The sequence below is a fragment of the Notamacropus eugenii genome, chromosome 2, assembly GCF_028372415.1.
Source record: "Notamacropus eugenii isolate mMacEug1 chromosome 2, mMacEug1.pri_v2, whole genome shotgun sequence".
Lineage (NCBI taxonomy): Eukaryota > Metazoa > Chordata > Mammalia > Diprotodontia > Macropodidae > Notamacropus > Notamacropus eugenii.
The window spans coordinates 194,285,366-194,308,053 of record NC_092873.1 but is presented as its reverse complement, the minus strand read 5'-3'; positions in this window follow the sequence as shown (position 1 = coordinate 194,308,053).

Sequence of the window (22,688 nt, the reverse complement as noted above, 5' to 3'; positions counted from 1 at the left end):
CACACCTTTCTATCATCCAACATCTTTGACTTTCTTCATTTCAGGACTTTCACATGTTTTTTGGTGATCAATCTGCCTCTCAGCTACTATCTTAGTCTTCCAAGTATTCTACACTAGCCCAGAATCCTGGGCATTCATCTCCAGTCTCTATCATCATACTAGTGCCTTCTCTAGCACTATGGATACTATTCTCCCATCAAATACTGTTCCCATTTCCCCTTTTCACACATATACACTTCTTTAATCTTTCACTACCCCATCCTTGCCTCCAGATGGGATTCGCATAGGCCAAGTCTACATCTGCTCCTCCCTGCTCTAAGGGTTATCTTCTGGGTTTTTGTAGGACACAGTTATCCATCTACCATGAGGTTTGACTTTAAGGGAGGGCCTTGAATAACCTAATCACTTGCCCTCCTCAACAGACATTTCTCCTGAATCAGTGGTATGTTGCTTGAAGTCATGTTTCAAAAGCTCACATGCTCTCATCCCTTTATACTCAATCTCAGTGATTTTAAAACCTTGCATGTCAATTGGTAAACCTTGCTGCCCTTCCCCAACTGCCCAGTCCCTCATTGTTATCCCCCAAAATGCTAGTTGATTAATGTCCCACTCCAGATCTACTTGCCCCTTATACTGTGCTCTCCAAAATGCTTGCTTCATAATTAGCAAATTTGTTTTCATCTTATATCTTTTCTTTTCTCACTCTTTTCATCTTCTAACACCCAAATATACTCGATTCCTTTTGATGGCATTGGAGTCATGATATTTCAGTGTTAAATTTCTTCAGAAAACCATCAATCTTAGCCTAGCCATCTACTGATGACTCCATTTCTTCTCCTTTCATTCATTTCTCAACCCTCTGAAATCTGGCTTCTCTCCTCATCAGTTAATTGAATCTTTCTCTCCAAAGTTGCTGATAATTTTCTAATTGCCAAACGTAATCCCTTCTCAGTCTTCACCCTTAACATTTCTAAAACTTTTAATACTGTTGATTGTAGTTTCCTCCTGGTATAATGCTAATGAGATTAAATATTTTCCCTACCCATTAATGGATCTGTCCATTAAGGGGAGTTTGATTAGGGGAGATTTGTAGGAAGGCCCACACCTTTTGCTAATGAGGCACTGGTTCTCAAGGTTTGTGATGCCCTCTGGCTCTGAAAGGTGTATAAATACTCCGAGGTGAGGTTTTACTTTGGGGCTTACTCATTGGAAGTATTTATTTGGTCAGATGAGACTCTGGGAAGCTGTTAAGGACTCCCCCAGCTTTGAAGCCCAGATATTGGTGCTTCTCTCTCTGGTAACTATGTATGTATGGTCAGAGAGTTATCTATCTGTTCATCTGTGATGTATGGTAAGACAGTTAGAAGCCCTGTCTGTTGGTTGATCTTTGTTTCTCTGGATTTTCTCTGAAGTTCAGGGTGCTGACTTTTCCCCTGAACTAAGTGAATGATATATGATATATGTGTTTCATTAAAGAAAGTGTTGACCCCTCAAAAGTTACCTTTCTTTTCAGAAAAGCTGATCAAACAATCTGTGATAGCAGGCCATCCTGGATGTGTCAGGGTACTTGCTTTTATACTTGGATATTCTCTCCTTTTTAGGTTTTCATGATAATATTGTTCTTGATTCTCCTGTCTGACTATTTCTTCTAGTTCTCTTTTGCTAGATTTTCATTTAGGTGATGCCCATAAATAGTGGCTCTAACTTGGTTTTTCCTTTTCTGCTTCCATGCTATTTTGCTTAGTGATCTCAACTCTCAGGGGTTCAACTGTCATTTGTATAGAGATGATCCTAATGTACATATATCCAGCCCTAATCCTTATTTGTAGTTTCATTTCCCTATCATTCACTGCCTTTTAAACATCAACAATTGTATGTACTATAGGCATTTCAAATTCAACATGTCCAAAGTAGAACTTGTCTTGCCCCCCCAAATCTTTCCCTACTCTCAATTTTCCTATTACAGTAATAGGAAAAGTTTCCACAATCTACCCAGTCAACCCAATTTTTAATCTCAGTGTAGTTCTTGACTCTTTACTTGCATTAAACTCATGCACAAATGTATGTGTGTGTGTATGTATATATAAAGGTATATGTGTATGTACAGATAAACACATATACTTATGTCTGTATGTATACACATACATATATACTCACACATATGTACACACATACATACATACATGTATACCCATATACATAAATACATATACATACATACATGCATATCTATCTATCTACCTATATATCTATCCTCTTTCTGCTTACATTAACTCCACCTCTATTCAGGTGCTCAAAACCTCTTTCCTGAGCTGCTTAAATCAGACTCCCTGCCTCAAGTGTCTCTCTACTTCAATCCATCTTTCACTTACCTGCCAAAGTGATTTTCCTGAAGTTCAGATCTGATCATGTCACTTCTCTCCCCTGCTCCCTCTCACCCAATCTAATAACTCTGTATTGATCCTATTGTCAAATATAAAATACAGTGAGCTCCTATTTATTTTCATTTTCTTATACTTTACTCACATCTAAATATTCTATAATCCTGTTCCTTGGGATGACTTTCACACAGCAGTTATCTCTGCATTTGAACTGGCTCTCATCTGTGTCTGGAAAGTTCTCCTTCCTGACCTCTGACTTCAAAATGTTTAGGCTTCCTTCAAGATTCAGTTCAAATCTCCCCTTCTCTGTGAGGCTTTGCCCATTATCTCTCGCTACTAGCCTCTTATATTTGAGATTACTTTCCATTTACCATATAACTATTTGCATGTTGACTTCATTATTAGAATGTATGCTTCTTGAGAAGTCTCTAACAGATGCGGGCTGTGTGAACTTGGACAAATCAATGAATCTTATATTATTCTCAGACTATAAGTTGCAGGCCCCAATTTCCTTTCTAAGAAAAAAAATTATATGTATGTATATATATTTCATTTGGCATTATGAATACTAATGAAAGTATGGGTCTCATTAACAAGCAAGTAGACTTTGCCTTTTATATGTTTCATACAGATGCCTTTCTTTCATGATAGGATCTGATAGACCTTGGGCTCTGCTGATACAGTTGTTGAAAAACCAGAATTACTCCAAGATGAAGCTTTGGTCAGGTCTAGTGGAGATCAACTGGAACTAATTAAGGCAAGTATTTAATCAAAGAAACAGAGATTATTAGCTTTAGAAAGGGCTGCTCAAATCATACTGACCTGATTTCTTGACCTTTATTTTATATGATAGACTCCTCTGGGCAGTCTAGAGAAAACTATGGCCCCTTTCTCAGAATAATGTTTTAAATGTATGAAATAAAATACATAGAATTAGAAAGGAAACTAATTGTATTGAAATGCAATTATCAAAATATTAAAAAGAAAAGTGCTTGGATCTCAGGTTATGAATTCTTAATAAAGTCCAACATCCTCCTTTTATCAGTAAAGAACAAGACCCAGAGAGTGTAGGTGACTTTTCCAAAATCATGCTGCTAGTTAGTTCTCAAGCCCGTTTCAGTCTAATACCCTTTCCATTATAACTACACTAATTTCATTGTTGCCTCCAATTGTTTGCAAACCACACAGTGTTGTATGTCCCCAAGTATTCTCTCCCTGCTTCATTGTTTGTTTACATAAAAGACTAGAAGCAACTCACTAGCAATGAATTAAAAGAACTTTGTCTATGAACCTGACTACAAGTGATCCCTTAACAAATCAATCCAGAAATTATTTTCAGAATACCTTTTTTTCCTTTCTAAAGAAGTAAACAAGTTGAAATCAAAGTTGGACTCAGTTCCCACACTCAGACATGGCTGCCTACAACGCATGAAAATATTTATATTTTGAGAAAAGATTTGGTGACTGTTATGTTTATCTCTCCATAATATCAATTAAACAGATTATTCATCTTTTTTGGTAAGAGGCTTAGCAAAAAAAAATATTAATGTATTCTCAAGAAATCCCTAAGTTTTAAGAAATAATTTATGATTTTCTGGAATGAATGCAATTTTGAAGGCATAGGTGAAATGCTATATCTATTCATTCAATAATCTTTGGTACACTGAATGGAATGTCTAAAACGTAAACAACATTGTTTTGTAATCAAACCATTCTCTTACATTAAAACCATTCTGCTCATGTCTAGTTTTGTCTTATATGCTATTAGTAGAATACTAATAATTGTCACACATTTCTTTAACTTTTGGACTCACAGTTCTAGTGCACACACAGTTTATTCAGTGAATTTATATTAAAAAAAGTTTTTGTTTTCTGGGGAAGATGAACCTGCAATTTGTTGAAATATCAGGTAGAGTTGCTTTTAAAAACCTGTTATTGAGGTATAAAGCAATTTAGCTCCACTTGTATAGAGTTCACTGTTTAATTTCTAAATCAAGATAGGTATGCAAAATGTTGAAAAGTACCAACTAGGCCAAAAATGAACATTAGTTCATTTCCATAGCATTCTTGCCCAAGAAACATCAATAATATGTGACCTTTACATAACTGACTTCAATTCAAATAAGAAGAACTGGTGGCATTAAAACATACCCAACATTTATTAAAATAGCATTAAAAGTCAAGCAAAATGCCATGCATAAAAACTCCAACAACCCAAATTCATCCAAATCAGATTTTTTTCCTATTTCCATTCATTAGAACTAGGAGAAAAATGGGACCTCTGATATGTCAAGCAGCTCCAAATATATCATAGTAGCACCAACCTGTGATGTTGAAGATAGTTGGTTGCCATGTCAACATTCATTTCATTCAGTCTTGGGGCTTCTTTCTATCCAGCATTGTGAAGAGAGAAAAGGAATAGAAGTAATGTCTCTTATGAGTAAAACTTGGAATTTGAATTTATATGCAATATATACTTGATATAAGGAAAGTCTAGATTAAAAGATAACAAGAAGTAAATGAGTAGTCCATTAGTTAAAAGACAATCCTTTTCTAAGAGTCATAACAGTAAACATTTCAGAGTTAAATTTTGATTCCTCATAAATTTCTAATGCCATTGAAACTCTTCTTCTGCAGCAAAGTAAACAGCACCTAGGAAACAAGATGTATGATGCCTACAATAATATTGAGAGAAGAAAAATGTGACACTGTACACTGTTCAATTGTAATGACCAACCATGGCCCTAAAGATGAAGTAACATTAGAGAGGTGGAGGATTATGTGTGTGTAATATTGTATATTTTGTCATATCCGGGTGATATGCTATGTAGTTTTCTAGAGTTGTTTTTTCTCTTTCTTTTTATCCTTTGTTTCAAAGGGTGGATCCCTGAGTAGGGGGTAGAGGAAGGAAATATTTGGGTTATTCTAGGATGTCAGGAACAAGTTGGGGACCTGAAAATTTTTAATGCTGTCCAAGTGATCTGATCCAGGGCAAAGTCTGTTTGCTGCCACTCCCAATTTGAGTTCTACAATTTCCTGACCTGAGTTTGGGTCCGAATGACAGTAGACTTAACCTCTATCAGTCAGCTGGAACACTCACTTGATTTGGAGTGGCAGAATTAGAGGGTCCCCTTTTGTCTCAGATTCCTAACCTGGTTATCCCCGTGCCTACTAAGCTAAATGCTGAAAATGAGACTCTCTTCAGCTCCAAAGTCTGAGCCTTTGTGAACACTGAGTCACAGTGTGGCTGCTGCTGCTGGCATTTGAATTTTTTCCTTGTTTGTTACATTGTTCATGGCATCCTTACCTGGAACTCCTATGCACAGGTCCCTTCTTACTCCTCTCTGAATCTGTGGCCTGGAACTGGTTAGTGGGCAACAGAGCTCCCAGTTTGCACCTGTCCCTGTGGCAGTGATGTAGTATAGGTCTGGAGGTGTCCTCTATGTTTCCAGGATCTCCTCTTGTTCTAGTGCATAGCTTTTCCCTGAGTGCAAGAGGGCTCTTCATATAGGGTTCCTGGCCAGACCCCATGCCCATTTATATAAACTTTTGTCTTTGTCTCCATATGCCAAGTTACTCTGGCAAATGATTCAGTGGGATTTTTTTCTTCTGAGTCTCTCCATCAGGTTTCTATTTGATGCATTTTCTACATCTGTTTAGAGGAGTTTCTAGAGTGAACTTTGATGTTTTGTTTCTCACCTCCTTGCCATTTAGCTTCTGAGGCATATATTTGGAAATGCTATTTGTACAGTGTTCGGCACATTATTGTTGTTTAGCTGTGTCCAACTTTTAATGACCCCATGGGACCATATCACACCAATACTGTCCATGGCGTTTTCTCAGCAAAAATGCAGGAGTGGTATGTCATTTCCTTATCCAAGTTGGCACATAGTAGGCATTTAATAAATGTTTATTTCCTTCATTCCCCTTTCCTTATAAAAACAAAAGATACTCACTGCTTCAAGTGCTAAAACTCTAAAAACAATAGGGATAAATTCTCTTATAACTAATAAACTAATTCAGTTCAGAATTAGTACACCTGCTTTAGTACAGTAAATAGAGCCCTGGATCTAGAGTCAGGAAGATCTGAATTCAAATAGGACCCTGGGAACTTACTAATTACATGATCTTAATCACTCTGTGTCTCAGTTTCCTTATCTGCTAAATGGGGATAGTAAAAATCTATAACTTCCAGGGTTGTCATAAGGTTAAAATTAGATAATATTTGTAAGGCACTTTGTTTGCATAACTTGAAGTGCCATATAAATGTCACTTATAAGCAACCTGACAATTTTTGAGGCTGTTTTTAGTTCCATACTATAATACTTTTAGAGGTCTAGAATGTCCTTTTTAGATATAGGAAAACAGAGTACTAAAGGTTGTCATTAACCAATTAGACAGCAGTGAGGGAGGAGGAATAGTGATGTACAAATTCAGTACCAGTGATCAATTAAGTAGATAAATGGTGGGTGAGGTCAAGCTCACTGCAGGAAATCCCTGATTTTCTTCCACCTTATTACAATATAGGCACCCATGTGTAGCTGGATTCCATAGTCTGGGATAAGCTTGTGAACAGGACAGTGAGATCTCAGATGTACATACTTTGCTTCTTCCTCAGAAGTGGCAGAAAATCAGGACTCTCAGGGGCTAAGAAGGGAAGACCTCAACATATGCTGATGTTTAGGGGGAAACTCTTGCCCCTGCTTCTTTCCAGTGTAGGAGTAGTTGCTGGGGGAAGCCATTGATGTCAGTGGTACATTAGGGCATCTGAAATTACACTAAATTTCAAACAGAATTCAGTGACTGTCAGGACCCTGAGAGTGGGGGTAGGTATTGTTAAGGAAGGAAGGCACAAGAATTTATTAAGGGTCTACTATGTGCCAGGCGCTGTGCCCATTTGTTTCCTTCCCTTCCTTTATAAAAACAAAAGACATCCATTTAAAAATACTCTGATTTAATTACTAAAACTCCAAAAGCAATAGGGATAAATTTCCTAAAAATAAACTAATTCAGTTTATACACAACTCTGGAAAATAAGTGCTTTTATGATCCCCATTTTACAGATGAGGAAATAAATACAATAACACAGAATTAGAGGCTTTAGATGTAGCTGGTGAATATTCTATGTGAATGTTTCACATAAGAGAAGGGTGCGTGGAAGGAGAAACCATGAGTGTATTTGTCTATTTCCTTTGTGCTTTTACTGTTTTGTATTTTCACCACATGGTCCTAACCTAGCTTTCAAATCCTGTTACACTTATCCCCTTCCCTCCCTTCTCGTCAAACTGGCCTTTTTGCTGTCCTTCTTACATGACATTCTATTTCCTGTCTTTGTGGCCTTGCACTGGCTCTCCCCACTCTTGAGATACTCTTCCACCCTCCTTTTTTTCATAAGATCCTTTGTGTCCTTCAAAACTCTGCTCTAGTGACTTCCCTGACTCCTCCACATGGTGGGAGGTAACCTTCCTATACTTCTTCCATTTACCTTTTATATATTTTTTGTATATGCATATTTATTTATGCTTTGTCTCCTGTAACATAATCTAATCTCCTAACGGTTATGAATTGTTTTATTTTATCTTTTTAACTTCAGCACTTAGAAAAATAACCAGCACATAGTAGGCACTTAATAAGTAATTGTTGATTAATTGATGAGAGAAGAGAGAAATGAAGAACTTAGGAAGATTTAGGCAACATAGCTTACAAAAGTTACCTTCTTTCTGAGGCCTCTTTCTTTTTTAAAGAGATTTAATGGAGGATTAATAGATCCCTATACAACCATGGAAACTCAGTTTAATATGAACATGCAGTTCTAACAAAAATGACAAGAAAGAAAGAGAGAGAGAAAAATGGGTTTGGTTTCAGAGGAAGTGGGCTGGAATCCTAGCTCTACTACTCATTTACCACTCAATATATATCTCTATCAATACCACTTCACATCTCTGGCCCTCAGTTTCCTCATCTGTCAAATGATGGGTTTAGATTAGACCTCTGACGTCCATTCCAAATCTAATCTATGATTATAGGAGAACCACCTGAGAATAAACATGGCATTCAGGGGATGTGAAATCCAGTCTTAGAGTCTGAGTTGTCTCAACTGTAAAATGAGGTGTATAGGTCCTATCTCCATGGGTTCTTGTGAGGATCAAATGAGACTATCGCTAAAGCATTCTGCCAGCCTTAAAGAACTGAATAAATGTGAGGCATTATTATTTGTGTCAAGACTGTGTATGCATTCAAAGAGGATGCAGACACATAATGGTGTAGTGTTTCCTTCCCCCAAGAAGAGGTCCTTATCTCTTTCAGTATGGATAGGATTGGCATCATGCTTTTTCTGAGAAAACATCTCTGTTCTAGCAGAATAGGAGACTTTTATTTGACCTTAGAAGAAATGAGGAATCGCTAGGGAGTCCTGAGAAGGGAAGAGGTATGATCAAAATTACATTTAATGAAAATGTTCCCTGCCACTGCGTGAGATATAGATTGGATGAGGGAAAAAATGGAGGAGACATTTTCCCAGATCAACATCTCATTATCTGGGAGGAAGGAAGGGAGAAGGGAAATACAGAGGAGTAGTTGGTGAGTAGGGAGACTAGGGAAGACAGAACAGTTTTATAACAAAATAAGTACATAAGCAACTATCTTATGCATTATTTTCCAGTAACTCTGAACAAGTCAGATTTCTCTTCTTCCAGTCTACTCTGGGTGCAAAAAGAAATGCTGGTAGAAACATTCACACTACCAGGAATGTGCTGGAGTCAGCTTGGACTGGCTTTGAAGAACAGATTTTAAAATTTTTAATGTGAAAATTTGTACCTCTGAAACCAGTAAACATTACAAATTCGTACTTGATTTGTTGTCCTGTTGATTGTCTAGACTTAAGAAAGTAATGGAAAAATGATAATGTACAGATTGAACTTAAAAACGTGTCTTTTTGTGCATTTTCTCCCCAGAGAGCCAGTTGTTAAACATTTAATAGAACACCACTAGCACTCACAAATATTTCCTATTTTTCTGAGAGTTTTTGTGAAGAAAGACTGTTTAAGATCTTGGGAATATTTACAAGTTCTTGGCAAACAGCTGCCATGTCTAATTCAGCTCTGAATCTTTTTAGTGCATAATCTTACATTTTAGTATTAAATGGAAATTCAAAAAGTTTTGTTAAATGATTAAGTTATAGATTGAATGGGATTAACAATATATCTTCCTGCTAAATGGTGAGGTAAACATCTGACCTAGTGTATACCACTAGTAGTCTTATTCTCCAAGAAAATCAAAGAAAGAGGCAAAAAGTTTTTATGTACCAAAATATTTATAGCAGTTCTTTGTGGTAACCAAAAAAGTGGAAACTATTCTCTATTGAAAATAGCTAAGGAAATTGTGGTTATGAATGTAATGGAATATTACTGTGCAATGGATGGTTGGAAGAAACCAAGAAGACTTTTATGATCAGATGCAGAGTGAAGTGGGCAGAACTAGATGCCCTTATAACAAGATGGTTATAGGGTGTAATGGGAGCTAAAAATCTTCCCCACCGCTTAATACACCTCAAGTGGGGCTGTTAAGGGAAGCTTGATTAGGAGAGGCTTGTTCTGTGTGAAGGCACACACATTTTGTTAACTGCTAATGAGGTACTGGGTCAAGAGGGTTGTGCCCTCTGGCTCTGAAAAGTGTAAATATTCTCTGAAGTGAGGTTTTGCTTTGGGACACAAATTACCGGAAGAGTGTTTGTGTGATAAACCAGATTAGACTCTGGGGTAGCCCTTCAGCCCCCAACCCCCACTTTGAAAATCCAGATGTTGATGCTTCTGTCTGTGGTAATGATACATGTATTATCTATGGTCAGGTAGTTGGAGACCCTATCTGTTGGTCTTTCTGTTTGTAATTTCTGCTTGTAATTTCTGTTTCTGTTACTTGAAGTGCTGACTTTTCCCCCCAAACTAAGTCAATGATATATGTGCTTGATTAAAGTAAGATTGTTTTGCCCCTTTTAAGTTGCTTTCCTTAGAAAAACAGCAGGTCCTCCTGTGTATGTTGGGGTGCTTACTGTTACACAGGGGTAGCTATGTGAAGCTGTGGTTAGAATACCAGACCTGGAGGCAGGAAGATGTCTTTCTAAGTTCAAATCTGACCTCAGCATTTACCAACTGTGTGACACTGGGCAAGTCTCTTAACCTTATTTGCCTCAGTTTCCTTGTCCATAAAATGAGCTGGAGAAGAAAATGGTAAACTATTCCAGTATCTTTACCAAGAAACTCCCAACTAGGGTCACAAAGAGTCAGACATGAATGAAATACTATTGAACAGAAAAACCAACATTATAGAGAAAAATAACTTTGAAAAATTTTAGAATTCTGATCAATTCAGTACTGTACTGAGGTTCTGAAATTATTCTACCAACTTTGAGACAGAAGGATGATGGCTTAAAATGCAAAAAAGCGACATACTTTCTTTGAGAATGGCCAATACGAGCATTCATTTTGCTTTCTTATGTCGTTATGCATTGTATGCTTTTTTCCAGGGCTTTTTTTGTTTTGCTTTAAAATTTGCACAATGGGAGGACAAGGAAAAAAAGAGAGAGATATTAATAATAAAAAAGATATATTTGTCCCATGACACTGTACATTTATTTCAATAAAAATAGTTGTTGCACAATAATGTTGCTCTGAATTAAAACTTGAGCAATGAATCATGCTGCCAAAGATACTACACTAAGTACATTTCAATGCATTGCCTTAACATGTAACACTGCTGCGAATACTGTGGTTATTGAGAAATGAATGAATGAATGAGAGTATTACTGAAAAACATAATATATTGTATTCAGGATTTAAAGTGGACGCTATTTATATTTCTTAATCATTTTATTGCTAATTCACATATGCTGTGTGATAAAGTAAAAAAAAAATCAACAAAAAAAATAGAAATGGGAGAAATGAACAACATTAGTAATAATTATGCCTCATGGTTTAACCAGCAAGTTAGATAATCGAATTTGATTCACAGCAATTCTATGGGATTGGTGAGATATCCTAAAGCAGCAAAGGATTGTAGATTTGGATTTGGAAGTATCCAACACTTTCATTTTTTTTTAGAGAAGAAAGGAAAGCCCAGAGAAGTTGAAACTTACTCAAGGTCATGCATTATTTCATTTCATTGTTTCATTTAGTCAACATATGCAGAGCACTACGTTAGACTACCTTAAAGGGATTTATATTTTATTGGGGTAAAAAAGCAATTGTATACAGATAAATATATACAAAATATATTCAGAGTAAATATGTTGCTATTTTGGGAAGGGATGGTTTAAGGGTTTTATTGACTGGGGGAATAAGAAAATACATTGGATAGCAAGTGAGACACTCGGTCCAATAATTGGTCTGATGTAGAGACAGATAGTCTTCTTCTCTTATTGGCTCTCAGTCACAAAAGGCTCTTAATGGGATTCTAGGCAAGGCATGCTCATTTACTCTGTAAATATTTTCTCTTTCTGAATAGAAGAGAGACCTGAAAATCTTCCCCAAGACAGAGCCTCAAGAAAGGCTGACATCTTTTACCCTGGTGTCAGAATAATAGACATTGTTGCTGCCTGGACCATAAAGTCTATGACAACCCCATTGAGCATCCTATACATGATACAAATAATAGCGATGTAAATGCAAAAGATTGTGTTTGCACTTCAGACAATTTTGTTCAGTGTAGCCTGTAGAAAGAAAGTCTAGCTCCAGATGACTTGAAAGATGCTATTATCATATTAATGACCCTCTCTGTCCTTTGAAAGCTTGGCACTCTATCTTTCATCTTTTAAAAGCCCGCATGTATCTCAGAGAAGACCAATTTTGTTCCCATAATCCATGCATTTAGTGTGATGAACTCTGAAATTTCTCAATATGCCGGAGGTAGAAATCCAGACTATCCAAGTTGTCTCAAAAGCCAGCCAGATCAGAATTGGCTATTCACAGAGGCAGATAACCCCAGGGATGCAAAGATGCTGATGTCTTGTCTAGTGAGTACAGTCATGTGTAGTAGCAGCTAAGTGAAGGGAGGATAAAGAATTGGAGGACATTCAGGCCATGGAAAAATAATTCCCCTCTTTTTATGGCATTTTCAAAGGTCTGGGGAAGGGTGAATGTGGCAAGATTGATTTACAATAATGGTCTGCTCCACATAGAATTCCATACTGGGCAATACTGACAGTCAGGGGAAAATACAAATGTTATAACTTTGTTAATTGTTTTAGCATGTATTTCTTCCACATGTCTGAAAGTAAATGTAATTGAGGGTTGTGGTTTCTGTGGCATGCCCAAAATTCATTGTGACTAACAACTGCATTTGAGGGAGGAGGGCAAGCAGAATAAAAACCATGGAATATAATGTCTTCTCTCTTCTAAGTTTTTTCTTTGTGAGGATTTTTTTAGGTTATTTAACTGTATTGCAGGTGGTAATTTTAATGGCATACTTGGTTTGATATTCTTCATATGATCAAGAATAAAGTAAATAATGTCATAAATTGAAAAGATCTTAGGCAATCTCTGGTCCCAACCTTTAATTTTACAGATGAGGAAACTGAGGTATACAGAAATTGATCAGTTAGTGCCAGATTTATGACCAGAATTCCAATGTTTTTTATTCCAATTTCAAACGCTCTTGATGCTATATCAGTCTTAAAAGCATATATGTATGTATATATACATATAGGTATGTAATACCTATATATATATATATTTAAACTTTATGGAAATTCTCTTAAGTATCATATCCCCCCATAATCAGAAATCTAAAAAGAAAACATCCTCTTTAGTCTTTTAGATAGCGTAAATGATAAGTATTTTTCATAACCAAATACCAGGATTTCTCAGGACTAGTCTGACGTTACCTTCACTTCATCTTGTTGTACCAAAGTATCAAAAATTTTTTTGAAAGTTTTACGTCTGTGCACTAGACCTTAAGACTTCTTTTAGCCCTTTGGATTGAGTGCTGGCCTAGAGACAGAAAGATTCATCTTCTTGAGTTCAAATCTGGCCTCAAATCCTTACTAGCTTTCTGACCCTGGGCAAGTCCCTTAAGCTTGTTTGTCTCAGTTTTCTTATCTATAAGATGAACTGGAGAAGGAAATGGCAAAGCACTCTAGTATCTCTGCCAAGAAAACCTCAAATGGTGTCATGAAGGGTCAGACATGACTGAACAACAATTTTTGTGATAAAAGTTTGATGCTATCCAGTTAACAAACATAATCACTTCATACACATATGTACATGAGTTGTGCACACATTGTTTAATCTTTAATTTTACTAGATGAGCATGGCAGAATCCAGAAATAAGGTAGATATGTTAGGAGCTTTCTTGAAATCTTCCCAGTCTACAATCAACTGGAAATGCAATTAAAATCATTCCCTGGTATTTTAGTCTTATGAAAATTGAACTGTCACCAGATCTTTGAATAACTAGCACATGGTACCCAGAACACCACACATGTATTACCACACTATTTTGAGGCAGGGCCCATCATCACTTTACACTTTATCCCTTTTAGGCTTTTTGCCCTCTCACCACCATGTATGGAAGTCATATGAGAATTGAGTTTACCACATTTACGGCTAACAATATACGAAACTGACCCAACCTCTGGTGCAGGGCTGACTCCAAGAGGTTGAAGATGGTATGCCCTCAGCTGCTAGAAAAGACTAAATTGACTGTCCCTTTTGTTGGTTCCAGATGGAAGTATGCCAAGTCGTTATTGGGAATACATCAGGGGAAGAAAATCAAAGAGCAGTGAGGGGATACAGGGAGAAAATAATAAAGACAGAGGATTTAGAAAAAAATAGTATTGGGGCAGAGAGAGAGGGGGAGAATTGGGAACTCAAAGCTTTGAAAAAAACATGTTAAAAATAGTTGTTACATAAAATTGGAAGAAAGAAAGTATTATTCAAAAAGAAAAGAAAGAGAGAGATCAGTATCTTAAGGGACCAAGAGGGATGGCCAGATAAAGGAAGAAAGATAGGAAATACCAAATATAAAAGGTTTAGCTAGCAAAGAGAATACTTAACCCAATACAGAAACTACTCAACCTTTTTCTGTTCTAAAAGCTTCTAACTTGAGCTTAGGGTTTAGAAATCTTCATATCCATGTTTTATTGTTGTTATAAATGTCATTATTTTATTTTTATTGTCCCTTCAGTTCTTATTCTGCCAAGATTCCCCTGAAGAAGGGACACTGAAAAAAATGGCAGAAATTAAGTAGAAGAGTCTAGATGAAAGTGAATATATAGTGGGCATCAGTAGGCCAGAACACAAGGGATTAAGATAGAAATCGCTGAGTTATCAAACACACAACCTTCAACAATCCAGAGTGTGGCTAAACTAGATTAAAATGTAATTGGGAAATATTTAACAATATAAATAAAAATATAATAGAATGTAGATAGTTACCATGTGGTTTTCTAAGTCAATATATGGTCAGCAGAGTGTATTTCCACATTAGTCACGTTGTGAAAGAAGAACCAGAGCAAAAGGGAAAACCATAAGAAAGGAAAAAAAAGAGAAAATAGTATGCTTTGATCTGCATTTAGACTCTGGATGTGGATACCATTTCAATCATGAGTCTTTTGTAATTGTCTTAGATTGTTGTATTGCTGAGAAAAGCTAAGTCTATGAAAGTTGATCATGGCACAATGTTCCTGTTACTGAGCACAATGTTCTCCTGATCCTGTTCACTTCTCTTCACTCAACATCAGTTCATATAACTCTTTCTAGGTCTTTCTGAAATTCACCTGCTCATCACTTTTTAAAGCACAATGGTATTCTATTAAATTCATATAACACAACTTGTTCAGCCACTCCCCAGTTGATGGACACCCCCTCAATTTCCCATTCTTTGCCACAACAAAAAGAACTGCTTTCAACATTTTTGTACATGTGGATCCTTTTCCCTTTTTTATGATATCTTTGGGATTCAGACCTAGTGGTAGTATTTCTAATTGATTCTTTTCATAAAGTTCAAGGTTCCCTTGTCATTTTTACAAGGTCAGGGAAACTACTGGAGTCAATATTTTGAGCATGGCTTTCATCAAGACTTGTGCCAGACTCCAATCTGTGAACCAAGAGTAAAGATCAGAGAAAAGACTATTGCTACTCAGAAAAAGAAAACAAAACAACAGTACAATGCTATATTATATTTGATTCCTTTCAAGTTCTTGCTTTTGGGGACAGCTATTTGACACATGGTCTACCAACCAACATTGGAAAAATGGAAAGGAGTTTTGTTTTTGTAGTGAAGAAAAAAGGCAGTTTTCTAGCAATGTTTATATCCAACCCATCCCCCCAATCTCCTCATGCAAACTCTGGCATGCAACTTTTCTGGGAGATTATAATCAGCATGTAGCTATGTACAATGAGTGGGCTGAGCAAGTTTGTGTCATGCTAATTATATATTTCAATAAAGTTTAATTTTGGAGATGGTCTCACAGATGCAATAACTAAATTGCAGCAGAAATAAATTATAATGAGACTATCAAGAATTCTGAGAGCAATTGTGGTGGGTGATAAACCCAAGTTAAAATGATCTGAATACAAGTGTAAAGCAATTCAACTACCAAAAATGAAGAGATTGACAGGGAGCTCTATCACCTTCAGGCACAGGACCATGGATTGTTTCAGATCATTAAGAAACTAACCTGTTAAGACAAAAAGAAGATCCCCCAGTCTCCCTCATTTGCCTGTTCCATGTTTTAACACTTCTCGGGATCATAATGATCCTGATGAAGTCGAATCTCTCTCTTTAAACTGAATGAGGCAGATATTCAGAATTGTGCACTATGGGGTGCAGGGCCCAGAATAATTCACACTGTCTGCAATCACTTTCTTCAAAATATTTTTGAATAGGAGAAATCAAGTTAAAGCTAAAGCAAAAAGAACCCTGATGGAACTTAGATGTCACCAAAGGGTAGAAAGACTCATTGATGAAAGCAGGGGATGAGCATCATGGTTTCCTTAGTGATATAGTGGAATGGTGCGATTCTAGGCTGATCCTATGTACTTCTATATTTAGCACCAACTGACAAAGGCATTTTTTCCTCCTGCCCTGGTGTTTCCCTTAGCTCACTGCCCAATTTCAGATGCACTGAGTTTTCCAACCCCAGGACCTGATAGTATCACCCTGATTCTTTTCCAGATGACTATAATGACTTTATAAGTCACTGCCTTTACGTTCTTCATACCCCTCCTTTTTCCAAACTTTGCCACCATGCATCAGCTTCCATCTTACCTTAGGAGTTTTCTCAGTCCTTGGCCCTCTTCAGAAATATTCATCTGTCCCTGAAGACAATGTATGTCCTAGACAGTCCTCTGCTGTCCAGGGTCCCTTCTCCCATTAATGAGTTCCTCTTTGGGGTCTCTATTTTGGAAATAAACCTAGGATAGCCAACCTTCCTTGCCCTTCTGGCTTTGCATTTGACCTTCTGGACTTTGACACCATCTACCACTTACCTCCTCACTCCCATAAGAACCCATTGGTAGGTGCTTGTGGTTGGTACTTTCCTCTATCCCTTGCTTTTCAGTTGCTCCCCTCTTTTTTGGGGGGGTTAACTTCCCTTGTTAGCTTGTAAGTTCTTTGAGGTCAGGGGCTGTCTTTCTTTTTGCTTATAATGCATCCTCAGCCCTTACTTAGTGCAGTGCCTGGCACATAAATGATTAATTAATGCTTCTTGCCTTGCCTTTCCAGAGAAAACACCAATCCAGTGGCTCCATTCTTTTTCTTGATTTTTTTTTTTTTGGAAGGGGAAAATGGTTAAAGACTGGAAGGGATTTTCAAGCTCATGAAGTTGAAACCTTTCATTTTGCAGATGTGGAAACTGAGGACCACAGAAGTTAAGTAATGGGTCTAAGACCACACACAGTAAATATCAGAGCTAGAATTCTAACTCTTTTCCTCTGGCTCCAAATTCACTACTTTTCCCCCACTAGATCATACTTGAGACTCAAGAAACTTGGCATATGTTTACATACGCCAAGCCTGCTTCCTCTTCAGGGTTTATAGTGGGTAATGTTAATGTATGAAAACATGTGTAGAATATATATAAGTATTGAACAAGCACAGATATAAATACAATAATGGAAATTTCTTATGTTTTTTTGATGCTGTATTTGATGGATGTATTTTTGATGCTGAATTATAAAGCAGAAAATACTTTTTTAATCATCACTCTTGAATGACATGTGAATTCTGAAATAATTTATGTAATATGAAAGCAGTAATGAAATAGGATTTGCCTGTGGAGAAAGATGAAGAAGGAGAGCAAAAAGAAATCATTATTTGGCTTTTGGTTGGGTATCATGGACTATGGATTTACTGTTCCAATCACTGGTAGGTTAGGCCCCCCAAAAGGCTATATTTTTTGCGCTTCTGGTTCTAGGAGATTATGAGGAATTGAAGAATGGTTTTATAATACTTTTTATCAAGAAAGATAATATTCATAAAAAAGTATCTGTGTTTGATATAAAGTAGGTGTTATATAAATGTTCATTTTCCTTCCCCTTCTCCTTCCTCCATTAATTTGTTTCTAATTCCGTTTTCTCAAATGGTTTGTAGTTTCTAGATGTTGGTGTGTATTACTTAAGTTCTCAGTATACTGCCTAAGAGTGTCAGCCATTAAAATGGGTTTAATTATGTAGATAGTGACCTAACTTGTATATTTTACATATGAAACACTACTCCTCTATTGAAAAAACCACATGAGTTCTACATGAGAAGGTTGCAAAATAGGTGATCATGATAAAGTTTGAGCCTTTTATTTAAGTGCAGTTACTGATTGGCTGGACAAAATGACCAATAGAGTCAGTTTGGTAGGGTCAATAGAATATTAGACTTGGAGTCAGGGAGACCTGAGTTCAAATACTTCCTCTGATACTTTTTGTGTGAGGTGGGGAATGGTCATTTAACCACTGAGCTTTGTCATCTATAAAATGAGGATAGCACCTACCTCCCAGAGTTGTTGTGACAATCAAATGAAATGTTTATAAAACACTTTGAAAACCTTGCTGTATGTTAGCTGTTATTATCATTATTGTTATTTTCTTGTTATTAGAGAGAATGGTAAAGGAGTATGGGGCAGCCAGGTGGCAAAGAGGCTAGAATACCATGTCCGGAGTCAGGAAGACTTGTCTTTCCAGTTCAAATCCTGTCTTAGACATAGCTATGTGACCCTTTGCAAATGATTTGACCCTGTTTGCCTCAGTTTCCTGACCTGTAAAATGAATTGGAAAAGGAAATGGAAAATCACTCCAGTGTCTTTGCCAAGAAAATCCCAAACTGGGTCACAAACAGTTGGACATGGCTGAAACAACTCAATGGAGCATGTTGATTACTCACCAGTTATACCTTATGGTTCTCATGAGACCAATTAAATCCTTTTCCTATCACATATTTCCTGGAAAACATTTTTATGTCACTTCTCCTTTAAAATTCCTTATTTGTGTTTTGCTATGGTTTCCTCAAATCCAAAGTCGTGTCTCCATTGTCTTCTGGGTAATACTCAATTTCAGCTCTTTGGGGACTAAAGTATTTTATGATGCACAGTTATATAACACTGAAATAACATTGTTAGTTTAATAATAATAGGTAAACCCTTCATTACCTTCTAGCTATTTGAAATGGGGGCATGAAGTGCACACCTTCTGAACTCAGTTCCCCAGAAAAAAAAGTCTAATAAAAGAGGACAGCAAAGGGTGATATTATTAGAATACTCGTGCAACTTTCTGTTGTTAAGAGGGTAGAACATTCTTGCTTCAAAACTGACTTGTTCCTCAAAAGGTGGAAGGCACTTCCAATAACATCCTCTGAGCTGGTATAGACCCTGACATGTAGAAGGTTTGAGTTTGAATTCAGCACTAAAGACCAGAGAAAAGTAAAATATTTGATTGTGGCTCACACTGAGAAAAATGGGAAGAATAGGTGCAATGGTGTAAGGATGAGTCATGGAAGACTTTCTTCGTTTCTCCTCTCTTCTCTGGTATTGAAAACTGTAAGATTTCTCTCTCTTTGTTTCTCCTTCTGTCTCTCTCTCCATTTCTCCCTCTGTCTCTCTGTGTCTCTCTCTTTCTCTCTCTCTCTCTGCATCTCTCTTTCTCTGTCTGTCTTTCTCTTTGTCTCTTTGTCTCACACACATCTGCATACAAACATTTGCATACATGAGGAAACTGAAATTCAGAGCTTACATGGCTTACCAATCATTAGATAGTTAGTGTACTTTGATGTGAAAATCCAAGAAACTGGGGAAGAAAGCTAATGCAACCTTAGGTTCTACTTAGAACTCATATCCAGAGCAAGGAAGGTGATAAATTAACAATGATAATAATATTATTTACATAAGATTTGCAATGTACTTCAAATATAACATCTCATTTCAATCCTTATAACAACTCTGAGATGTCTAGGTAGTATTTGAACTCATGTCGAATACCTATACTATATTTTTAGGCTCAAGTCAATTAGGAACAATTTTTACTTAATTTAACATGAATCTAATATCCAAGCATTTTTACCTTAATAAGACCGAGCAGTCTGGAGGCAAGGAGACTAGTTAGGACACATTAGCTCCTAATCAGCATGAAAAAAATTAGATTCTAGAGGTGAGAGCAAAGCCTCAATTTTATTTCTAGGCTAAAATACTAACTTATTAGCCTGGCATTCAAGGCTTTCCACTTTGTGATTTCTAACCCCTTTCCAGTGTTTCACTTGCTCTCCTTTCATACCTTCTGTGGTCCAGCCAAATTATGCTAATTATTCCACAAATCTGATATTCTATTTCTTTCCTCTACGATACTACTCCTCACCTTTTCCCTCCATTCTCCAGTCTGGAATGCACTCCCTCTTTATTTCTTCCTCCAAATATTTTTATTCCTTCAAGATTTAGCTTAACTTTTAACTCCTTCCTTGATTGTTAACTCCCCTTCTACTTTATACCCCCTTCCCCATAGCACTCTATCCCTCCTCATATTACTTTATATTACACCTATTTGGTTGTATATTTCACTCCTTCATTATGATGTAAGCTCCTTGAGGACAGGAAGCAGAGTGATGTCATAGAAAAAAATCACTTGATTTAGAGTCAGAAGATCTGGGTTCAAGTCCTGGTTCTTCTATTTATTACATATGTAGTCTTAAGAAATTACATTATATCTCAAGATCTTTATTTCTTTATATGTAAAATAACAATGGCAATAAGATGGTGAACTAGATAAAGCACTGGGTCTGGAGTCAGGAGGATCTGAGTTCAAATCCAGCCTCAGACACTTACTAGCTGTGTGACCCTGGACAAATTACTTAACAATGTTTACCTCAGTTTCCTCGTCTGTAAAATGAGCTGGAGAAGGACATGGCAAACCACTCCAGTATCTTTGCCAAGAAAATTCGTGAAGAGTTAGACATGACTGAAAACTGATTAAATAACAACAGAAATGAGGTTTAGATGGATGATCTATGAAGTCACTTTCAGCACAATGTTTATTTTTCTCATTTTTATCCTCAGCTCCAAATACAGGGCTTTACAAAGAGTAAGGAATGTTTCCTTCTTCCCCGAGATTCCCAATTCTATAAATGGGATTAATAATATTTGCTCATCCTAGAAATTTCTCTGCCTCAACCTAACCTTTCAAAGGATGGATGTAATGAATCCTTAAATGAAATGTGGTTTAATGTCATTTCCATTCCTCTTTTATATTATCTTTTCCTTTTGAATTGCACCTATCCCCCCATTATCACCATATGTCAGTGATGCTCTTGAAAGTCTCTTTACCTCCTGGATCCTGCTTGCTTATTACTCATATCCCACTCATGGGCATGTAGGCGTATGATGCTATAATCTGTATTTTTGCCCCTCAGTCTGGATACTTTCTTTGGGGCATCACTACATCTCTCCCATATTAATTTTCTCCTATGCTATTCCTGATACTGTTTTTTTTTTTTCTTAAAGCACTAGTTTAGCAGTTGTATCTGGGCAGTTTTCTCCTTCCTGTTCCATTTTCAGTTTAAAGAAATCTGGATCAGATTAGTCAGTCTGCAGGCAAATACATTCTTCCTGGTTTTTGTTAGATTCTTCCTCTCCTCCCCCAATGCTGTCATTCCCATATCATAAGCCTTGCTCCAGGAAATCAAATCCTTTTTTCCAGAACTGTCTTCTATGTCTGAGGTTCAGATCCCAAATTTTTGTTTCTTTCTCTCTCTCTTTCTTTCTTTCTTTTTTTTTCTTTCTTCCTTCCTTCCTTCCTTCCTTCCTTCCTTCCTTCCTTCCTTCCTTCCTTTCTTTCTTTCTTTCTTCTCTCTTTCTTTCTTCTCTCTCTCCCTCTCTCTCTCACTTTCTCTCTCACTCTTTCTTTCTCTTTCTCTCTTTCTCTTTCTCTCTTTCTCTCTCTCTTTCTTTCCTTCCTTCCTTCCTTCCTTCCTTCCTTCCTTCCTTCCTTCCTTCCTTCCTTCCTTCCTTCCTTCCTTCCTTCCTTCTTTCTTTCTTTCTTTCTTTCTTTCTTTCTTTCTTTCTATCTTCCTTCCTTCCTTCCTTCCTTCCTTCCTTCCTCCTTCCTTTCTTTCTTTCTTTCTTTCTTTCTTTCTTTCTTTCTTTCTTTCTTTCTTTCTTTCTTTCTTTCTTTCTTCTCTCTTTCTTTCTTTCTTCTCTCTCTCCCTCTCTCTCTCTCTCACTTTCTCTCTCCCTCTTTCTCTCTCTCTCTCTTTCCTTCCTTCCTTCCTTCCTTCCTTCCTTCCTTCCTTCCTTCCTTCCTTCCTTCCTTCCTTCCTTCCTTCCTTCTTTCTTTCTTTCTTTCTTTCTTTCTATCTTCCTTCCTTCCTTCCTTCCTTCCTTCCTTCCTTCCTTCCTTCCTTCCTTCCTTCCTTCCTTCCTTCCTTCCTTCCTTCCTTTCTTTTCCTCCTTTTGATAGGCAATAGAAATGAAACACCACTTGTATCCCAAAGATCTTCAGCTTCGTGGCCAGGATTTTATAATCTCTAGAGATGCTTTCCAGGTTCTTTCTGGTGATGTCATTTGCTCCCATGTGTGTTGTAAGAAAGGATTAGCTGTGGTTAGAGGGTCTGAGAAATGTTGGCGCCTCTCTATCCCATATCAAATATGTAGGCCAAGATGATAGCATACCCTTTTAAAAACAATTTTAATTCAATAAACATGTATTTAGTGCTTCCTTTATGCCAGGAACTGTGCCAAGTGCTTTACAAATACTTTCTTAATGGATTCTCCCAACAATGCTGGGAGGTAGGTGTTGTTATCCCCATTTTACAGTAAAGGAATCTAAGACAAAAAGAGGTAAA